General features: G+C 39.0%; 1 pseudogene; it reads right to left on the bottom strand.

Moving 5' to 3' along the window:
- Window positions 1–7987: 7987 nt before the first annotated feature.
- LOC101612224 overlaps window positions 7988–22782 on the bottom strand; it is a 36976-nt pseudogene continuing 22181 nt past the window's right edge.

Here is a 22782-nt window from a genome sequence, read left to right as displayed (position 1 = left end):
CTCATCCTCCCTTTACACCTGGTGTTTTGATATCATAACTGTTGACAAGAATAACAAGCTCCTTTATTTTCCCTCTGTCTTCTCAAGGAGTGCCCAGAACCCATATCCCTCACCTTTTCTACAACAAGTGTCTGCCAGTGACATCCATGAATCCACCTCAATACAGGGATGGTATGAAAGAACTCTCTGTTTCATTCAGTACCAAGTTGTAAAACATGCTACACTGGCACTGTTGATCTCACCATTCAGGCACCTTCAAAAGAGTCTGCATTTTTCTTACTGTCCGAATGCAGCTGAGCTGTCCAAATCTCAAAGGTTGTAATCTCTCAAACAATTGCATCTGGGCACCAATTCCTGTCCAAAGATTTCATTTTTTTTCTATGCCATATACATCTGCTCACACTAGTCCATTTCTATGCAATGCAACCCTGAACAAGTTCCCAGGACACAGGCATAATAGCAAGCCTCTCACACAAACTTCATTTACCCACTCCAGACAAAGCTCTTTTTCACCCTCATAAGCAAGCCTCACAGTCCATAATTCTTATTGCATTCAGGTCTTTCAACTCTGACCAGAATGGTTCATCAAGCTGTATTTATAGCACTACAAAGCATTTCTCAAGCCAGGGTTTCAAATCCCTCCACATTACTCTAGCAAATCAGCTTCAAAGGCCAAAGCCACACAGCAGTAATGATCCCACTTCTTCATACCAGTTTTCTGTTGCAGTCAGGTTAATATTTCTGTCAGAAAACAACTGATCAAGAGCATCTTGTTGAAAAGGGGGTTTATTTAGGCTTACAGATTGGAGGGGAATCTCCAAGATGGCCTGGGAGAACATTGGCATGAATATAGGGTGGACATTACCTCCTGGCCAAAATCAGGTGGACAACAGCAACAGAAGAGTGTGCCAAACACTGTCAAGAGAAAGCTGGCTGTAACACTCATAAGCCTGCTCTCAACAATACACTGGCGCCAATAGGCTTTAATTCCCAAAGCTCCATAAGCTGGGAACCTAGCTTTCCTAACACTAAGTTTATGTGGAACATCTGAATCAAACCACCACAGGGACCCATAGCTAGAATGGGAACCAAGTCAGAATCCTATGGATACCAAGATTATGGACTCCAATGAGAAGCTCCCACTACTCTGTGGCCAAATTTGAGGCTACACTCTTGAAAATTGCTATAAATTAACAATGCTTATCCCCTCTTACCTATCCTGATCTTACTCACTGGAGAATATGTTTTGTTTCTTTTTCAGAAAGCAGTGAGAAAACAGCATAACCAAATTATATCAATAAGACAAAAATAGATAGCTGACTCCCAGACAGCAAATGAGCCACCCATAGACAGCTAGGGCCCAGTTGGGACCACAGAGGAATCAATGAGATGAGCAAGACTGCTGGTTCCATGGTGAGCCTGACGACCTCCTCAAAGCGATAGAGACAGACACTGAGAATACTCAAAATTAACCAAAGCAGAAATCCAGAAGCTGATGAAAGCTCAACACTAAAGGAGACTCAAAGCACACCCACCAAGGCTCAGGGAAGTTTGCAAAAGTTGCAGGGGGAAGAATGTAAGATCCATAGGGTGGAAAGGAATACTCCGAGGCATTGCCTCCCCTCCAATGACTATCAGTCACAACCATAACCCACAACCTCATGGTGAATACCAGCAATCCCACTAAGGAGCGCCCTCACTTGCGTGCTGAGTTCTTGGGACCCTCTGTGTCTCTGAATATCTGGTTTGGTTGGGTTTGATTGTTTTCTGGGTCTATCTCCTTCACCATTGTGCTGGTTCCTAGTTTGCCAGGAAAACAGCATTCTTGAATGTTTCCCCAGTTATTCTTAGTTTCAGCTGGGGCCCTTTTCAGGTATTATGGGGTGGTTCTGGCCTTATGATCTCCATCTCCATCTATCTGAAAAAGAGAAGCTGATTCTCCAATGGAGAGTAAAATTAGCACCAAGTAAATGTGATAACAATTGTTTTTTAGAGAGAGTTTAGTGGAGAATGGGCACATTTTTGGATATGGTTCTGACTTGTTTTCCATCTCTAGCTATAGGTCCTGTTCCACTGAGTAGATCAGTTAGCCAAATCAAGAGCAGTTGGTTTCCCACTATGGCTATGTACCACTATTGCACTTGTATGAGCATCACGTCAGGTTGTTTGCTGTTAAGTAGGTTAGACCATGCATTGCTTGGGCAGATATTCATTGTTATCCCCCAGTCACTCATGTAGCATCTTCTGGCAGTAGACATGCTGTCTGGGGGGTGACTCTCTTCCAGCTTCCAGCCATGTCAATCTATGATACATACCAACAGTGTATGGTGCCTTCAGCAGTAGGGTCTTACCACTAACCTATGGTGGGTCCTCAAGTGCTTTGACATAAATCTATCTTCTTTTGGGAAACCTTGTAGGTTTCTATGATCAAAAGTTCATTGTGGATGATAACCACCTGCTGGTACTGGGAGTTACAGGTCAGCACCGAAGAAGAGAAGGAAGAACAAGATAAGTTATGTAAAAGAGATGAAAGAGAAGAGAGACAGAAGCAGAAATAGGAGGAAATAATGGACAGATTTTCTAGTACCCTCTCCAGGGCCTTGTGAATCTGGTGTTCCCTCTAAGGGCCTCATGGAGGTTCAACCATTTGGTCTGTCTTTTAGGATCTAGAGATTTATGGTACCATTGCCCTTTGGGTCCAGTTTTGTGACTGCCACCCCCCTTCCTTACCTACTCTACCCTCCTTGCCCTCCCTATTGTCTGGTTCTCAAGATGTTTGTCTGTGACTTGGGTAGATTCAGTTTAGGAGCTCTAGATGAGTGAGACTATGCAGTGATTATCTTTCTGTGATTGGGTGAGTTCACTGAGAATAAGCTGTTCCAGGTTTGACCATATTTCTTCAAATTTCATTGTGTCATTTTTCCTTACTTCTGTGTAGAATTTCATCATGTATATATAGCACATCTTAATTATCCATTTGTATAATGATAGACATCTGGGTTGATTCCAGCTCTTGGCTATTATGAATTGAGCAGCTATAAACATGGTATAGCGAATTGCTCTGAGCTGAGGTGTGCAGCTTTTAGGGTACATGCCCAGTAAGGGAATAACTGGGTCTGTTTTTCTTAGAAGTCTCCGTATTGCTTTCCAAAGTGGTTGTGCCATCTTACATTCCCACCAACAGTGGATAAGGCTTCCTATTTCTCCACATCCTCACTAGCATCTGTTTGGATTTGATTTTTTGATGTTTGCTATCCTTACTGTAGTAAGGTGGAATCTCATAGTAGTTTTAATTTGCATTTCCTTGATGTTTAGGGATGAAGAACATTTCCTTAGGTTTGTGTTTGCCATTTGTATTTCTTCCTCTGTAAACTGCCTATCCAGTTCCTTGCCCCACTTTGTGAGTGGCTTGTTTGACATTTTATTGTTTAGGTTTCTGAGATCTTTGTAGATTCTACAAATCAGGCCTCTATCAGTTGGATATTCAGCAAATATTTTCTCCCATTCCCTGTGTAATCTGTTGACTCTGTTTGCTGCATGCTTACCTGTGAAGAAACTTGTCAGCTTCATGTGATCATATTGGTTGAGTGATTATTTAAGATCCTGTGCTACTGGGGTTTTGTTCAGGAAGTCTTCTCATTCATAAATAATGGAATGTTCCTCCTAACTTTTCTTTCAGTGGTAGCTGAGTTTCTGGTGTTACACTGAGGTTTTTGATCCATTTGGACTTGATTGTTGTGCATGGCGAGATGTGTGGATCAAGTTTCAATTTCCTGCATATGGTTATCCAGTTTGTCCAGCACCATTTGTTGAAGATGCTGTCTTTTTTCCAGCCTATATTGTTAGGGCCTTTGTCAAATATCAAGTAGCTATAGTTACTTGACCCAAAGTCTGGGTCCTTGATTCTATTCCATTGGTCTATACTCCTGTTTTTATACCAGTACCATGTTGTTTTTATTACTATGGCTTTGTAATATAGCTTTAGATCAGGTATGGTGATGCCTCCTGAGGTGTTTCTTTTGCTGAGGGTATCAATTTATTTATACATGGATATATACAAGACTGAGCTGCTATTGTGAGAGTTCTAATCCCTCATAGCTCTTTCCTATATCTGTGCCCTCATTAATTTATTTCTTTTTTATGTATCTTAGTACCTTGAAGTTTTCATTATAGAACTTTTAATGTTCTTTGTTAAGTTTATTCCTGGTTAGTTACTTTAAAATATTTTACTTATTTTATTTTTTAAGAGAGAGGCAGAGGCAGATAGAAGAGAGAATGTGCACACCAGGGCCTCCAGCCACTACAAATGCACTCTAGATGCATGTGCCACTTTGTGCATCTGGCTTACATGGGTACTGGGTATCAAACATAGGTCCTTAGGCTTCACAGTCAAGTGTCTTAACCACTAAGCTATCTCTCCAGTCCTAGTTGCTCTTTTAAAAAGTAACTATTGTGGGCAGGAGAGATGGCTTAGTGGTTAATCGCTTGCCTGTGAAGCCTAAGGATCCTGGTTCAAGGCTCGATTCCCCAGGACCCACGTTAGCCAGATGCACAAGGGGGACATGCATCTGGAGTTTGTTTGCAGTGGCTCTAGGCCCTGGTGCACCCACTCTCTCCATCTCTCCCTCTCTCTCTTCCTCTCTCTGCCTTTCTCTGTTGTTCTCACATAAATAAATAAAAATAAACAAAATAATTTAAAAAGTAACTATTGTGAATAGGTATCTTCTTGGATTTCTTATTCTCTGAGCTCATTATTGTTGTATATGGAAAGCTACTGATTTTTTATGATGATTTTGACATCCTGCAACTTTTCATAAAATACTTATGAATTCTACATTTTTGTGTCTGTTCTAGAAGATTTATTTTGTCTTTTAAGTATTGAATCATGTCATTTGCAAATAGAAGTAGACTGTGTTCTTTTTCTATTTTTATTCCTTTGCTAGCAATTTTTTCTCACTCTAATTAGCCCTTGTGGGTTTTTTTTTTTTTGTTGTTGTTTTTACAGGAAATAATAGTAGTTTTCTCCATTTAGTATACTGTTGGTCATGGGTTATTTATATATGACCCTTATTATTTTGAGATATTTTCCATCTATTACTATTTTCTTCATTTCTTTCCCCAAGAAAACTTACAGACTTACCCACAGGTGATGAAAAACTTAGAAAGTCAATCCTACAAAATAAAACTCAAACCATTTTTAACAAAAATATTTTCTTTTAAGTGTCATGCATATTCCAGAGTTTTTAGAAATGAAGTACTTGGTCTATTAAGGAATCTAGCTTAATAAATAAAGACTTTAGCACAGAGATAGGTATACATTACACTATATTTTATAATACACCTGTGATAGTTAAGTTGTTGCCAACTTATCTGTTTAGTAATCCACAGGTTGCTTCTAGGAAGGATCAACTAAAGGAAGAAGTCTTTCCCCCAGGGTGAGCCCTTCCCCCAGAGTGGGCTGCCCTGCTCAGAGGGGGACTTGATATAAGGAAGCTCTGGGTAGAAAGAGTCCCTTCCTTCCTCCCTTCCACTTGGCTGCCAGAGCTGCTTGCTACCTTCCAGCATGGATTGAAGACCAGTGCAGACTGAAGACCAGCATCAACTGAAGACCCACGTGGATCGAAACCCAGCGGCTCCTCAGGAAGCCTCCAGGCTTTCTGGTACCATCTGCAGTGCGGGGTCTGGACTGCTGAGGCTTCTGGACACGATGATGAAGCAGCTACCAGGTTCAGTGATTCTCGGGCCTGCAACTGCTATTGGACTACTGTAAGCTTATCCAATAAATCCCCTTTTTAAATAATTCATTCTAGCAGTTCTGTTCCTCTAGAGAACACTGACTAATACAACACCCTTCACAAACCTGTTAAACTAATCCAAAGTGAAAGAAAAATCATTATTAGCTTTACTTTATGAACTGTGGTAGCAAAGTATCATTTACTAGAAAAAACACTTGTCTTCCTGTTAGGTATCATATTATGCAGATTTTTACAATGTTAACAAAAATAAAAAGTCATGAAAAATATGATGATGAATGAAATCAGTATTGAACACATGGACAGTGCTTCCTCTGAGAAATCTCAGCCGATTTCATGTGAGACACGCCATCATCTCCTTTGAGGGACAGTGTTGCTTCTGGCACAGTAGCACTAGTATTATCAACAGAGGGATCATCACCATCAATACGTGGAAAAAGTGTAGTCATCCTCTAGATGCTCTTAGTGTGGCTCAGGGATCAGCCAAACTAAGGCTAGAAGACATAAGTGCAGTTAAATATAGTAAAATGGCCATATCATTCAGACACATGTCATTCTTGTCACCCTCTGCCCTTTGCCTTAAGGTCTGAATAATGACTGTTCTGGGATTTTGTTCAAGTGTTTCTATGCTATCATATAACCACTGTTGACTTATCATTTAATACTTGGTGTTTCATTGATCTTGCCATTTTTTAAATTTATTTTTAAATATTTCTTATTACTAACAAGATGTTTTACATGGATACATCATGTTTTGGTACCCTCTTTTCCCTCATCCCTACCCTCATTCCATTGGGGATACTTCTCAATGAGGTTGTCAGTATTCCCCATGGGGTTGTGGCTTATGCATTATAAGAGCAGTAGTCAGTTATTTTGAGGGGAAGGAATGCCTCTGGGCATGATGTCTCAACCTGTGGCTCTTGCAATCTTTTCACCTCTTCTTCTGTAAAATTCACTAACCTGTGGTGGGTGAGTTTTAAGTCTATTTCAGTGATGAGCTCTTAGGAGCCTGAATTTCTACTTTGGTAGGTGTTGAATATGGTCAGGGTCTGTCTCCTTCACCCTGGCACTGATGATCAGGAACAGGATGGAATCAGCACTCTTACTTATCTCCCCAATTCTTCTGTGGCTTCAGCTGTGACTTGGCTGAAGTGCAAGGGGTAGTTTATCTCCTCCTGTCTCACTACCTTCTGAAAAAGAAGAACAGATTCTTCAATGGAGAGTGTAGTCAGTATAGTATAAATGGGATAAGAATTATTAAACTAGGAAACATTCAATTATGTAACTCTTTTTTTAGCCAAAGACTAGTGAGAGCTTGATACTAGAAAACATAATCTTTCTCTCCATAGGATTCTGATCTGGTTTCCAATTCCAGATATGGGTTCCTACACACTGAGCTGATCCTTAGCCAGTCAGGAAGCTATTGCTTACTCATTGAGGCCATGTGCCACTATTGCACTGGCATGTGCATACTCTTAGGGTGTTTGCTTCTGAGTAGTTTAGACCTCTGTTTGCTCACACAATTGTCGGCCATTTCCCCCAGTAGCTCACATAGTACTTGCCAGCACTAGACAGACTAAATGTCTGGGGATTGGGTTTCTTCTGAATTACAGCCAGGTGTCTGCGTGCTCTGTGTCAGCAGCACATGGTATCTTCTGCAACAGGGTCTTAGCTTTTGCCTCAGGCAGTTAATCAAGTGCTCTTACAGAAAGCTGTCTTGATTTGGGGACCTTGTAGGTCTCTCTGATCAACAGCTTAATGTGGGTAGCAAAAAAATCTCTGGTACTGGAAGTTACAGGTCAGAGACAGAAAAAAATATTGTTTTAAACTTAGGCTTCATCACAGCCTCACCAGAACCATATTTTTCATGTGCTCCCTCTGAGTGAGGCTAACCCCTCACAAATGTTGGTGGCAGTACAGCATGTAGATGTCATTGCAAAGTATGACACAATCTTTTATTTTCAAGGTATATCATAATACAGAGGTTTTTATACTTTGTCTTTCTCTTCCTGTCTTTTCCTCTTCTGCATCTCCTGGAAGTTGCAAGACCTCTTTGGTTACTGACACTGAACTTTTCCCCTCAGATTAATTCAGGTGTTGGACACAGCACTCCTTAGTAGGCTTAGCCACACAGGTCGCTGCTCTGTTTTGCTTTCAGACTTTCCACAGTGGCTGCTAGGTCTTGTCCTTGTTTGCACCTGTGACACAATTGACATGTCTCTGTTTATTCTTCTCTAATAGTCCTCAAGAGAAGCAGATGTGTAGTATAGTAAGATTTCTGAAAGCTTCCACTTCAGAGAATCTTTGTGAATTCTAACATTTATATTGTTAGATAACCATTAATAAAACTTTAGATTGTTTATTTTCTGCCAGTTTTGTGAACAGTTCTAAATATGTATGACCAAATTCTTCCTGAGTACTTTCAAATTTTGTTTTGTTGTATTTCACAGGAAATGTTTAGGGGGAGAGCCTCAAAGCACAACACTCCTCTAATAAAGCCCAGATATTCTCAGATTACGTCTTCTCAGCTATCCATGATGAATACTATGCACCAATACAACTAAATTCTTTTTCTTTCTGTTTTCAAATAGATTAAAAGGACCACACCTCGAGACTAAAAGAAGAGATTGGAATTCCAATTGTCCCTCAGTATTGCTTTATTGACAGTATTCCTAATTGTTGTTGGAGCTTTTGTATAATTCTCTATGCTTTTCAGTACTAGTATCAACATCCATGGTCCAAATAGTCCTTGTTTAATGGAGCTATTCTTGCTCAATGTAGTTTTCCTTAATCTTAGCCTTTTTCTAATCCCCATCCTTCTTTCCTTCTTCTTCACCAGAACCATTATCTTCTATCTCAGCTTTGTCATTAGAGTCCTTCCCATCTGCTTTTTCCTTTGTATCTTTTTTCCTTTAGACTCATTACTGACTTCTCTTTTTCAATGTTTTTATGAGCAAGACAGAGCAAAAGAGAGAGAGAGACAGACAGACAGAGAAATAATTGGCACACTAAGGCCTCCAGCCACTGCAAATGAAGTCCAGCCACGTACACCATCTTGTGCCCATGAGTGAACTTGTGCACTTGTGTCAAGTTGGATCCTTAGGCGTTGCAGGCAAGCACCATCATGACTGAGAAAACTCTTCATCCCATCACTGACTTCTTTATCACATTCCTTCATGGGGAGAGCAGTGGGGTAGCCAATGAACTTAGGATGTTTCTTTGCAATCTCCTTTATTCTTCTTTCCTCCAAGTACTCTTCATCTTCTTTCAGATGCAGATAATCTTTGCTTCATATGTCATAGGTTCTTCTGTGTCAAATCTTCTTATGAAGGAACCCTCACCTGACACTTGACAGGAACACTGCTTATAAAAATTACCTTTGGAGATCACAATCCCTTTCTCAGAAATCAACTTTGCAGAATAAATACACATTGTTTAACCTAATTAGCAACAAATAACCGGATGTGATGCCCACACAAGTGCAATAGTGGTACACAGCCATGGTGAGGAATCAATTGCTCTTGATTTGGCTAACTGATCCACTCAGTGGTACTAGACCCATAGCTGGAGCTGGGAAACAAGTCAGAACCATACCCAAACACAAGCCCACTCTACAATATCAAGCTACCATCAGTCACGGGGTATAAGAGGGCCTAAACCTACCATACTGTCTATCAAAAAAGTAAGTGTTATCTCAATTTTCCGGGTGCTAACTTACTCTCCGTTGGAGAATCTGCTTCTCTTTTCCAGATAGATGCAGATCCTAAGAAGAGAGCTGCCCCAACATACCTCAAAAGGGGCCCAACTGAAAGTAAGGACAACTGGCGAAATAAGCAAGGGTGATGTTTTCCTGTGAACCAGATACCAGCACAAAGGGGAAGGAGTTCAACGCAGAGAAAAATCAACTCCTACCAAATCAGAGAGCCAGAGCCTCAGAGGCCCCCAACACCTCAGCACTGAAGCAGACCAAAAATGAACCCAACATGGCTCAGGTAAATTTTGCGGAAGAGGGGGCGGAAAGAATGTCAGAGTCACATGTTGGGTCATGATTTGCAGAGACATTTATCATACCAATAACTGGGGGCTAACTCCACAATGCATGACCCATTTTCATTAACAAGAAGGGTCTAATGGGAGGGGGTAGATCACAGATGAGCCTAAATAATGGTACCAAACTGCCTGTATTTACTGAAAAGAAAACTAATAAATTAAATAAAAAAATAAAATAAAAGTATTTGTAAACATAAATAAATAAATAAATAAACTCCAAATCAGAGAAAAAAAAATAAATACCAAAACCAAACTGGCTAACCATAGAGATATCTTCTCCAGCCTTCCAAACCTTCATGGAGATCTTGGTTTGAGACTTGGAAATAGTGCCTAGATTACTGATAAGGTCAGCCCTGGTCATTTCAATTCCAGAAACCCTAGTTGTGAGAGCTCATTCTGGCTTCTTGGGAATGACAATGATTTTTTGCCCCTTCCCAAAGTCTGTCTTTTGGGATATGTCAGGTTTTCAGGTTTTCATATATGATTTGTATGAGAGTATATAATGAATTTGTAGCAAACATTCCCTAGGCAGATGATGTTGTTGGAAATGAATATTTCATTGATCAATGATATTAACTAGATAATTCTGCCTGAAAGAAAAATCCTGTATGTTTTCCTTCTTTATTGTTTGCCCTTGGGTCTCCATTTCTTCAGGTTTCTTGGCTTGTTGACTGAGTGACCACAGATGATCTGATGGAAAGTAGTATGAGGAAACTGAAGCAACTGTTGTGTTTAAATTTTAATCTTAGGGCTGGAGAGATGGCTTAGCAGTTAAGCGCTTGCCTGTGAAGCCTAAGGACCCCGGTTCGAGGCTCGGTTCCCCAGGTCCCACGTTAGCCAGATGCACAAGGGGGCGCACGCGTCTGGAGTTCGTTTGCAGAGGCTGGAAGCCCTGGCGCGCCCATCCTCTCTCTTTCTCCCTCTATCTGACTTTCTCCCTGTGTCTGTCACTCTCAAATAAATAAATAAATAATAAAAAAAACAAAACAAATTTTAATCTTAGAGGAGATGTTTTCACAATTCTCCATAAAGTATAAGGATACCTACATGTTGGTAATATATTGCCCTTAATGCTGAGGCATGTGACTTTCATTCTTGGTTTCCTCAACATTTTGTAATGAAGGAATACTGAACTTTGTCAAAGGATATTTTCTCTGTGTCTTGAGAGGTCATGGGAGTTATTTCTCTATGACTACTATTCATTGCACTGCATGTATTGATTCAAATGTGTTGTGTACTCTTTGCATCCCTGGAATAAAACTGACTTTATCAGTGTCAATGATCTTCTTAAAGTGTTAAAATTAAGTTTACAAGTATCAATTTTAAGTATTTGAGTCTGTGATCATCGGAAAATTGATGTGTAATTTACTAATTTTTGTTATGTCTATGTTTATTTTTAGTTTACTTTTGATTTCATTGGATGATTTCAGTGGTGATTCTCCTCTTTAGAAATTTATTTGTTTAGTTTAAATGTTGAGGGAAACAATGACTTACAGCTGGTTAATATTGTGCAGTTAATTCTCTTATTCTGGTACACTGCACAATATAGTGGAGCCATCTGACTGTACTAATCGTTTCATTTGTTTAATAAGAACATTTTTAATTTTTTCTGCTATTAAGTAAATGAAATACAGGAAAACAAAGTTCATATGCATTTGTACAAGAAATAAAATTTATTTCTTCCTCTTCTCTTGTGTTTCACATAATAGATTTAGTTACATAAACCCATATTCATACATAATATGTCTGCCTGCCTCATTCATTCCATAAGCCTTTTCCTGCAGATCTACCATAGATCTTATATATTTATATAACAGTATTTCAACAGATCTTGCAAATTCCATCTCCATTATCAGAAAGTTTCTCTCCCATGTAGCCAGATTATCTCTTGCTGTCTTATGAGCCACTGTGGTTTTCTGTTTGACATTACCAATGACAGTGACCTTAGCAAGGAAAAGAAAAAAAAAACCCTGGCACTTGGAATTTGTCCAACCTTAAGTTTCTGAATGGGTCTGCCTTATCCACCCATGCAGAATGCTGGCTTTCCAATTGTTTTCTGCTCCCTTTACTGTCCTGCAGCAGGCCTTTCACCTCTGTAAGACATGAGATGTTAGCACTGTACAGTGAACCTTTTCTGAGGCTGGGCAGGATCTATAAAAGTATATGGCTGCCTGCTCCAAGTCAGTGTATGCTGATATTTGCATATTTAAATGGATATAAAACATTACCAACTTTTTAATAAAAAGAGAAAAGCCCATTTCTAATTTTACATGTTTCTTGCATATAGGACAGTGTGAATGGAGCTCACTACCTTATTAACATAGTCATTCTCAATTGGCTTCCTTGATTGGAACACTAAAAATAGGTCATGAAACTAACTTATCTTGAGCAACTCGTTCTACTCATGCCAGTGAGATGACGGTGGAGAATATGGCATGTTTTCACTGTTACACTTCTGTGTCTTAAAAAGGGTAAGTGGTTCTGTTGATTCCAGGTTTCCTTGTGGCCATTGCTTTTCTATGCAACAGACATGTCTGCTCAAAGGTCTCAGCACCAGTTATAAATGTTCTACCCACAATGGCTGTCATTTAAGTTCAACCTACACTTCATACTTTTAAGCAAAACTGACTCAAAGTGGTGCATATCATGAATCAGCAGATCAGCACTAGCATATTTTCTTGAAGACTAAAGAAATATAATCTTTGGTGTAATTGCCCAAATAAGGTAAACCTAAATCTTTTTCACTGCCGTAGCTCTCCCTTTATATGCAGTCTCTGATACACCATTCCCATCATCCTTTTCAGTGTTCCCATGAATTAATGTTCACATGGGTCCAGCACTCACCATAGGATCAGCTGTCTGAACATCAGGAGACCACATGGTACTTCTTTGTCCCACCTTTGAACCTTTGTACAGATTCATAGCTTTCCAACAGCCCATGAGCATTTGCCTGGGTTTCTGTCAATATTTTCCTAAGAATTCTTATTTGAGACATAATCATTCTTGCCATGTTTTCCTTTGTTTAAACTTATTGTGTATTTTTTTCCCAATCACCTTATGATTGCTTTAAAACCTTACAAACTTGATTTATACACAAGCTTGTCACTTAATTCACCAAATCCCTTCTACTGTAAGTATAATACTATGTTAATGGTCCTGTAAAGAAACCACTTGAGAAGGGTACAGTTAAGGTGATGGGACCCCTGAAGGTAAAAAAGACAGGAAAATTACCACTTGATAAAAATCAAAGGTGATCTGATTTCTTCTTGTCTTGTTCCCTACACATGTTTTTCCAAAAACAACTTGGATCCCTCCTTGGAGGGAGGTCTTTCATTGGATTTAAACATTATGATTGGTTAAGTTCAGCCCCAAGAACTTGCTACCAGGGATAGCCTCTTCCTGAGATAGCCCCTAGCCCTAACCAACCAGCTGCCCTCTGGTTCACCTGAGCTGGAAGATAGGCCCCCACTCTAAGGTTACAAATACACTTGCAAGGGGAGGGCAGGTTTGCTGATCACTTGGGGACTTCCAGGAGTGGGTGAGGTTTTCCCTATGGCTAGGCCTTGGCTGGCTAGCCAGGATGGCCCCCTATCCCTTAGTCTTCATATGGATTCATTATCCTCTTCTGTTCCCCACATGGCAGGAGCTCCTTCAACTTTCTTTTCTCTTTCCATGGTTTTTCCAGGCCCTCCACATGGGATCTCTAGACCCATGGGTGCTTTTCCTTGGCTTTCTACTTCCCTCAACAAAAATAATAATTTAATACTATCCAGGTGTGGTGGCGCATGCCTTTAATCCCAGCACTTGGGAGGCAGAGGTCGGAGGATCGCCATGAGTTCAAGGCCACCCTGAGACTACATAGTGTATTCCAGGTCAGCCTGGGCTAGAGTGAGACCCTCCCTTGAAAAACCACCAAAAAAACAAATAAAATAATTTAATACTTATCCTTCTTAGTCTTCGTTTTTATTCAATTCTTTGCTTAAAATTAGAAGCAAACCTAGGGTTTGGGGTTCAAGGAATTTCCTGGACCTTGAGCACCACATTACAGATGACAATCATGGCAGGATAACCTTGAGAAGAAGTATGATTATTGCCTTCTGAGTGAAAATGGGAAGCATGTTTTCTAATTAGGAGTATGACTTGGGGTATTTCAACCACTTCTTCCACTTGTGGGAAAACTAGATTGCTTTCTCTTCTTGCTCAAGGCTAAGATCACTATTTCTACTAAGGTGAGGGAAGTGAACGGTTCATGGCAGTGGCCTGAGGGAGTGGAGCCTCCCTGAGCCCCAGACTGAAGGTCTCTGGAAGCCTAAATGAGAGGGAGACTGAAACTGTTTCAGTAAAGCCCCCTCTTTGTTGGAAAGGTTTCTTTGACAGGCCTGGGTCCCAGACACATGCTTCCTCTCCCCTATGGAGTTGAGGCCAGCAGCCGTGGCAACCAGGTGGGGTGGTAACCATGCAGTCTCTCAGGAAATATAGAGACAGAATTGGAAAGACATGCCTGATGGTGCTCGCTAACTGCTGTGATTTTCTGCCCAAGTGTATGACAAATATATCTTTACATAAATATATCACTTACATAACTGTAAATCATTTATTCATACAGGTATTATAAAAAGTAAAATGAGCTAGATCTGATGACACAGGCCTATTATCCTAGCTGCTTGGGAAGCTCAGACAGGAGGATCACCAATTCAAGGCTGCCTTGTGATAGCTTGACCCCACATTTAAAAAGCACAATGCTTTTAAATTACTTGGTAATAATAAATACATAATAAAAAAGTATTTTATTTGTATTTATTTATTTTAGGGAGAGGTACAGAAATAGGCAGGAGGAGAGAGAGAGGGAGAGAGAAAGAGAGAGAGAGAATGGGCATGCCAGGGCCTCTATCTACTGCAAAGGAACTCCAGACCCCCTTATGCATTTGGCTTGCATGGGTCCTGGGGAATCAAACCTGGGTCCTTTGGCTTTGCAGGCAAGTGCCTTAGCCACTAAGCCATCTCTATAGCCCAATTACAGAATTTTAATTTGAACTGTACCTGATATTTTCTCTTTTGTTTAGGCTTTATACAAGTAAGAAGTTGTTTATAGATACATTTTAGTTTCTTTATTGCATTTTATTTATTTCAAGGTTTTTTTTCCCAGTTTTTGTCTTTAAAAATCAGAGCTAAAATTTTATGTAAATAGGCCATAATTTTTTATGTGATATCGTAAGTATAATTACTGAGTTTATGTTCTAGGTTAACTTCAACCTACGTAGAAGATTATTGAAAACAACAAAATTCTCCCTGAGGTGGTAGCTCGTAATTTGCTAGGTAATTTAAAAAGATTGTAATGCTCTGTTACTTAAAAGGAAGAGGCCAACCTGCCTCAAGGCAAAAACAAAATAAATTTCCTTAGTTACTCTTTAAATTTTTTTTGTTTATTTTAATTTATTTATTTGAGAGCAACAGACAGAGAGAGAAAGAGGGAAAGAGAGAGAAGAGGCACATCAGGGCTTCCGGCCACTGCAAACAAACTCCAGATGCATGTACCACCTTGTGCATCTGGGTCAAGTGGGTACTGGGCAATTGAGCCTAGAACTGAGGTCCTTAGGCTTCACAGGCAAGCATTTAACCAGCCCCAGTTACTCTTAATAAATGTATTCCCAAGTGTGCTAGAGGTATTGATAAAGATTAGCCCCCAGTCATGTTTTGCCTGTATTCATAGACTTATAACTTAAAAGTGTATTTCATGGAAGTTTATTTATAGGAGATATCACAAATCAATGGGTTGTATGAAATTTATTGGTATCATATAAGACAAGTTTGGTTGTCAGGTAGACTTAAATACTAAACAGATTGTATGTTTTTTCTGATAAGGCTGTTTCTATACCAATCAACAATAAGATGGTTAATTAACTCTTTGAAGCTATACTACTTGCTTCTTTGTCAGTGGATAATAAGATTAATCATTTTGGTATAGTTTTTCTTAAGTCTTATAAGCAAGATGGTTAATTATAGGTTGATATGATATCATGGAAGAAATCTTTCTATGTAGGATATAAAATGCTTGTTAAAATGCCTTTTTTTTTTAGTGGAACTTATATCAAAATGTTAGGTAGTCATGAGCTTTAGGGGTGTAACGTCTGCTATGGTCTGGCTTAATGTATACACTGTGCTTATCATACTGCTCAGTATGCACTTTCTTAATGTTCATACCCATATATTAATGCTACTCTCACTTTTGGTTAGAGAACCTTCACTTTTCAGTTGGCAGTGACCTTGGGATGACTCAGAAGGCACCATAGCGCTGAGAAGAAGTGACAGAGGAGTGCTCAGCATTGAAATATCTCTATCACACTTTCCAAGGCTCAGGGTCCATTGCAGAAGAGGTGGCACAAAGAATGTAAGAGACAAATGAAGGGTAGGACTCCTTACAACATGCTCCTCCAGACACAAAATGGCCTGGATATCCCTGACCTCACAGTACCTATACACCACCATAATAATAGGAGGAAAAGATGATACCATCAAAATAAAAAGATACTGATTGAGAGGGGGAGAGGATATTATGGAGAGTGGCGTCTCAAAGGGGAAAGTGGGGGGGGGGGAGGAGAAGTACCATGGAATATTATTTACAATCATGGAAGCTGTCATTAAAAGAAGTTACAGGTCAAAGGCAAAAACTAAATAAAATAAAATAAAATATGAGGATGAAGGTGTTGTGCATATACAGAAAAGATATAAGATATCTAAAAGACCAAATATTTCCTAAAATTAATTTCCTTTTATAAGGAAGAGAAAGCTAATTTGCAGGCTAAAAATAAATACCATACTTAAAATTAAGAATTTTTCAGGTCTTTACAGAACCTTAGGGAAGCTCTAAAAGTTTTATATAGGAACACAGACAATCCAAATTAAGCTTACATTAGACACAGGTGACATCCTGTCCTTGGTGGGTCATAAAGTTATCACACAGATGATCTTGTGTATTACAAATGGGCAAAATAAATTTCCTATGTAACAACAATAAAATTTCAAAATAAGACAAGGAATTCAGAATGCTTAGCTCTCTGCTCTGTCATTTCCTTTTTATTATTGACAGCTTCCACACTTATAGCCAATAAACCATAATGCCTCCCCTACCCAACTTTCCCCTTTACAAATCCACACTCCATTATATCCCCTCCCTCTTTCCATTAGTCTCTAATTTTGATATCTTCATCTTTACCTCCTATTATAAGGGTTTTGTGAAGATAGTGCTAGGCACTAAGAGGTCATGGATATCAAAGCCATTTTTTGTCTGGACAATTGCATTGTAAGTTGTCCTACTCTTTGGATCTTACTTTCTTTCTGCCACCTCTTCTGCAATGGACCCTGAGCCTTGAAAGGTGTGATAGAGGTTTCAGTGCTGAATACTCCTCTATCACATCTTCTCAGCACTATGGTGCCTTTTGGGTCAACCTAGTGGTCACCACCATTTGAAGAGAAGCTTCTCTAACCACAAGTGAGAGTAGCATTAATATATAGGTATGAACATTAAATAAAGTGCTTATGGGGCAGTTTGATGGGCATAATATATGCATTTAGCCAGATAAGAGCAGGCATTACCCTCCCTCCCCCCTGGGCTCGTGACCTCCCCCACCAAAGGCTTTTGATTAGGTTTTCAGTACTAGGCATGTATTCCCTCCCAAAGAGCAGGTTTCCAGTCCAATTAGAGAGCAGTTGGCTTCCCCCATAACAGACATGCTATTATTGTACCAGTTGGATCATTTGGCCTGGCTGGTCAAACATGAGCCAGAAGGCAGCCTGCCACTATTAGGTTATAAATACCTATGCAAGGGGAGATGAGTATCTTGGACCATTTGGGAACTTCCAGCTGAGGGTGAGTTTTTCCCTTGGCTGGGTCTGGCCTATGTTGGCCTGGGAATAGACCCAGAGCCAGCTGAGAGGGCCCCCTAGCCCTTACTCTCAACATGGGTTCTTTATCCCCTCCAGCTCCCCACATGGCAAGAGCTCCTTGAACTTTCTTTTTGCCCTGTACTTCTTTTTTATTCAAATTTTTTTTATTAAAATTAGAAACAAACCTAGGATTTGGAGCTCAAGGACTTTCCTGGACCTCAAACACCCCATTAGACCCTGACCCTGGGCAATAAATTATAAGCAGTATTATTTTTCCTGGACATGATGAACAATTTAATTATATTGAGAGTAGGAATTCTATAAATACATTCATGAGTAGAATCTTAATGCATTCAATAGGTATGTAATTGTAGAAGTAATATTTCATATACATGTAATCTAAGAATTAAGAAAGCAACCTTATCCCTTACTATTTTAATTAGATCTGTTAACTAAATTTTTGTCCATGTTACTTCCATCCTTCCCACTTTTCCCATGTTTACTACTCTCGCCATTTCTAAGTTTGTATTTGGCTACAAGCACTGGCCAGCAAATCTGCAAACCAAGCTTTTTTCATGTATCATTGTTGCCACATGTAGGAAAAGTGACATTGTGTTTACTGTCCTCAACATACTTACCTATTTTTTGTTGCTTTAAATTGATGTCTCCATATCCACATGTTGAATCAATATAAATATGTAGTTAATTGTATATATTATAACTATTATTCTCTTTTAATGTTTAATTTCATTGGGAGTGATTTTCAGTGGTTAGAATCTCATGAGTTTGCAATATTAATGGAATGTTTGATATTTTCATCTTGGTCTATGACAAAATAGCTCATCTGTTTCACTTATCATTATTCCTGGCAAAAGGATAAAACACATGAATATTTGTTAAACAATCTGAAGTATTAAAGGAATTTTGTCATATTCATAATGGATACTATGATTTTACTGCATCCATCTTGCCATATCATGTTCTTGTTCCTTTGCTAAAAATAAATGATTTATTTCTGTTAACTACATGTTTATTAACATCTTTTGGGAAGGATGAAACTTTGTGATTAGCATCACACTGTATAGATTAAATAAACAGGTTATAAAATTTAAATGATTTTGCTCTAATCTTATTTATGCATGATTTTGGGGTTAGGGAGGGTTCTCCCAGCCTTGTGAACTTCAATTTTAGGTCCTTATCCTATCAAAGAATTGTATAAAATGCACTCAATAAAGATAAATTATAAATTATTGAGTTTACCTAGGGAGAAATAATGAATTTTGAGGTTTATTTAGGGGAAATTGTTAGCTAGTAAAAGGCTAGAGCTGTTACACATGCATGTAGAAGATAGAACCTAAGAGCCGGAGGATTTAAAAGAAACCCACACTCCTGAGTAGGCAAAGCATGTAAGTATCAGCCATGACACTTCACAAAGGAGAAAGTTCAGAGATTAATGAAGGTAGCAAAGGGAAGGCACCAAAGCAGATTGGGAAATTCAGACCCCAAAGAAATGAGTAGGAAACAACTCAAGGGAGTTATACACACAGTAGATGACAAGTTTAGAGGCATGAGAAATGTGGTAGACCCCAAATTTTGAGCAAGCCCAGAGTTTAGAGGAAATGCAAGTGGTAGACACAGAGGTTAGAAGAAACTCAAAATGAAAAGAGTATCTGGAGAAAGAAGACATGTGGAATGCACAGAAGGGTACCCAGATAAATTATGAGGACAGCCAGGTTGCTGAGAGAGGAGACGCTTATTTACTACTCAGATGAAAGGAGCAAAAGCTAGACAGATTTACAAAGTAGAACAGAAGGAAAGGAAGGAGGTTAATCCCTTTAAACTTAATCAGTACCGATTTCTGTCATCAGATACGGGTACACAGTGGAGAGACCTGGTTAGCTGGTGAATTCCAGTGGCTGATGCAAAGGGTAGTCTACCTAGGTAGTGTACTAGACTGGGGGAGCAGCAGGGGGCGCTGCGGCCATTGTGGATAAGACTGGATCAGATCCGGAATCCCAGCTTTGTCAAAGCCAGTGGGGTGACATCTTCTGGTTCCCTCTTTGGGATCCTGCCCCTGGCCAACTGCCAGAAAGAACATAGCTTTCTCTTATCTTCATCACTATTAGTGTTCATTTGAGGAGGCAGAATGCACATTCTTTGAGTTGTTTCTGAGTTTTTCATGTTCTACCTGCAAGTGACTTTGTACTGTGAATCTATGTATCTAGAAACATGCCCATACTTAATGAGATTCAGCTACCAGGGAAATATTTGCCATTTCTTTCAAAAAGCTATAGTTTGTCCTGGTTGACAAGAGCAGACATGTCCTAGCTGTTTGCTTGGATCTTTTTTTCCCCCTGAACCTGATAATATACACTATTAGAATTTTTGACAAAGATCAAATATGGTTTCAACATGAATTCACTTTTTCTCAGATCAACAGACACAGAACGTTGACACATCAATAATCTATACTACAAACTGGAAAGCAAAAACATGTTTGTATCAAGTTAAAAGGACCTACCTCTATACACTACTATCAATAACCCAAATTCCACTGAATATTTGATGAATCCATTTGGAAATATTGTGCAAAAATATGCTGGTTAAGTTTTGATGCACAGAACATTCCTTAAAATCAAAGACCAAAACAAACTACATATCCCCTATTGTTTGGTAGCACTGGGCATTACTGTCAATGTTCTAGTTTCAAAATGAATGTATTGTCAGTTAATCATATTCCAACTTTTAAAACATATGTAACCATAATACATATCTACATATATACATTCCAAACATTTTTCCCTTTCATGTTTTTTCTGAAGGATTTTCATAGCAGTGTTATATAAAGTTTAAGCTGGGCTGGAGAGATGGCTTAGAGGTTAAGCACTTGCCTGTGAAGCCTAAGGACCCCAGTTCGAGGCTTGATTCCCCAGGATCCAAGTTAGCTGGATGCACAAGGGGGCACACGCATCTGGAGTTCGTTTGCAGTGGCTGGAGGCCCTGGCAGACCCATTCTCTCTCTCTGTCTGTCTGCATCTTTCTCTCTCTGTCTGTTGCTCTCAAATAAATAAACAAAAATAAACAAAAAAATTAAAGTTTAAGCAGACCAATGAATTGTACTTCATTTTCATATCACACTTTGGATCAGTGCTAATTCATTCTTCATAAACCAGCATCACAAAATACAAGCAAATAAGAAGTACTGGATAATTTTCTAGTAAAATATTATGTACATGAACCACATTGCCAAAACTCTTTAAGAACCCATCCACTTGCTTTGTGTACATTGCTATCCAAGTGTGTACATTCCATTATGTTCATTCAAGTCAAACAAGCCATAGTAGAGAACCAGGAATTTGAACATGCTATTTTCTCCCTTCCTGCATGGGTCATTGTTTTTGGAGGCTTGGATCACCAGGCCACATAGTAGCAGTCACATATTCTTAGCAAGTTTACCTTTCTGAATCTCTAACTATTCTGGGATCCTACATAGCACTGGTCTCTGCACACTAGGCATGTTGCAGTGGTGATATAAGAGTGCAGAAGCTGACATTAGAGGCTGTTTGACAGGCGCATCATATCATGTATCAGAGCAACTTCAGAGGTGTTCCTGTTGAAACCCAGTGATTGTCCTATCCACAGATTTTAATCCAGGTTAACAGGACTGTTCATGGGCTACATCCCATGAGTTTGGCTTCAGTAAAATCACAAAATTGTTGGTTGTATTAATTAACACTTGTACCAGTGTTGAACCTCACCTTACTTGGTAATTTTTTTGACATATGAAACACTAGGAAACACTTCTTACCAAGAGTAACCATGTTTTCCTCTGGCACTGTGAGCAGTAGCCATTAAATCTTCCAACTCATTACCCACTTCATGCTTACAGATCATGCAACCCTAACATACAGTGTCTTCTGCAGTAGGCTCTTTACATTTATGTCTGGTATGCATGCATCAGCAGTGAAAAGAGTCTATATGGTATATATGGCCATATCTATGACTCCATATATATATATATATATATATATATATATATATATATATATATATATGGCAAACATTTTTCCCCCATGTTTTTTTTTTTTTTCTGAATGATTTCACAGCAGAAGACTATGGTCCACAAAATCCACACTATGCCTCAAGCTTGCCACAGAACTTGGCCACAACATACACATGGTAATGCTTTTGTAGCCATGAAAAACGTCAATTAAGAGGACTCATTGAGACAAAATTCAAAGATCCAGAGACCTATTGTTTATAAGCATTGTGTGGCAGGGTCATGTTCTCTTGAAGATCTTCTGAGTCCCTTATATTGAGCTGTGAAGGTAAATTCTAATGTTCATTGGAGAACCTAGGACACTGGAGATGACAGGACCATAGGATGTCAGCTCAGGAGAGTTGTAAGCCTAGAGTGGTGACAACATGAAGTTGAATTGACATGTGATGTTAGAGAAGAACTGGTGCACAGTTCTACCAAAGCCATTGATAGTACAAGTGACTTCATAATGGGCCAATTATATTATATCCAGTTTTGTGGAGTAGAGTTTTTTGAAATAAATCTTGATGATTCTCCCAATTTCAGTTATGTCTGCTGTGATCTCTACTTTTTCATTTCAAATTTTATTAATTTAAAGCATCACTTTTTTTCACTTATTTAAATTAGCCAGGGGTTTATCAATCTTGTTTACTTTTTCAAGGAACCAGCTCTTCTTTGTTTTATCAATTTTCTTAATTGTTTTGTTTCCAATTCATTAATTTCTGCTTTGATCCTAATTATTTCTTTCTGTCTGGAACTTTTTGGGTTGGATTATTCTTGCTTTTCCAATGCCTTTAGGTGCATGGTTAGGTTATGAATTTGGGACCTCTCTGTCTTTGTTATGAAGACACTTAGTGCTAGGAATTTTCCCCTGTGGACCACTTTCATTGTTTCCCATAAGTTTTGGTCTGATGTGTTCTCATTGTCATTCATATCTAGAAATTTCATAATTTCATTTTTTATTTCTTCCTCTATCCATTTATTGTTTAAAAGAGTGTTGTTCAGTTTCAAGGAGCTGATAGATTTCCTGACACATCTTTTGTTGTTAATTTCTAG

Source organism: Jaculus jaculus, chromosome 17 (assembly GCF_020740685.1).
Source record: "Jaculus jaculus isolate mJacJac1 chromosome 17, mJacJac1.mat.Y.cur, whole genome shotgun sequence".
NCBI lineage: Eukaryota > Metazoa > Chordata > Mammalia > Rodentia > Dipodidae > Jaculus > Jaculus jaculus.
The sequence above is the reverse complement of the archived record's forward strand: the minus strand, read 5'-3'. Positions and strand labels throughout refer to the sequence as shown.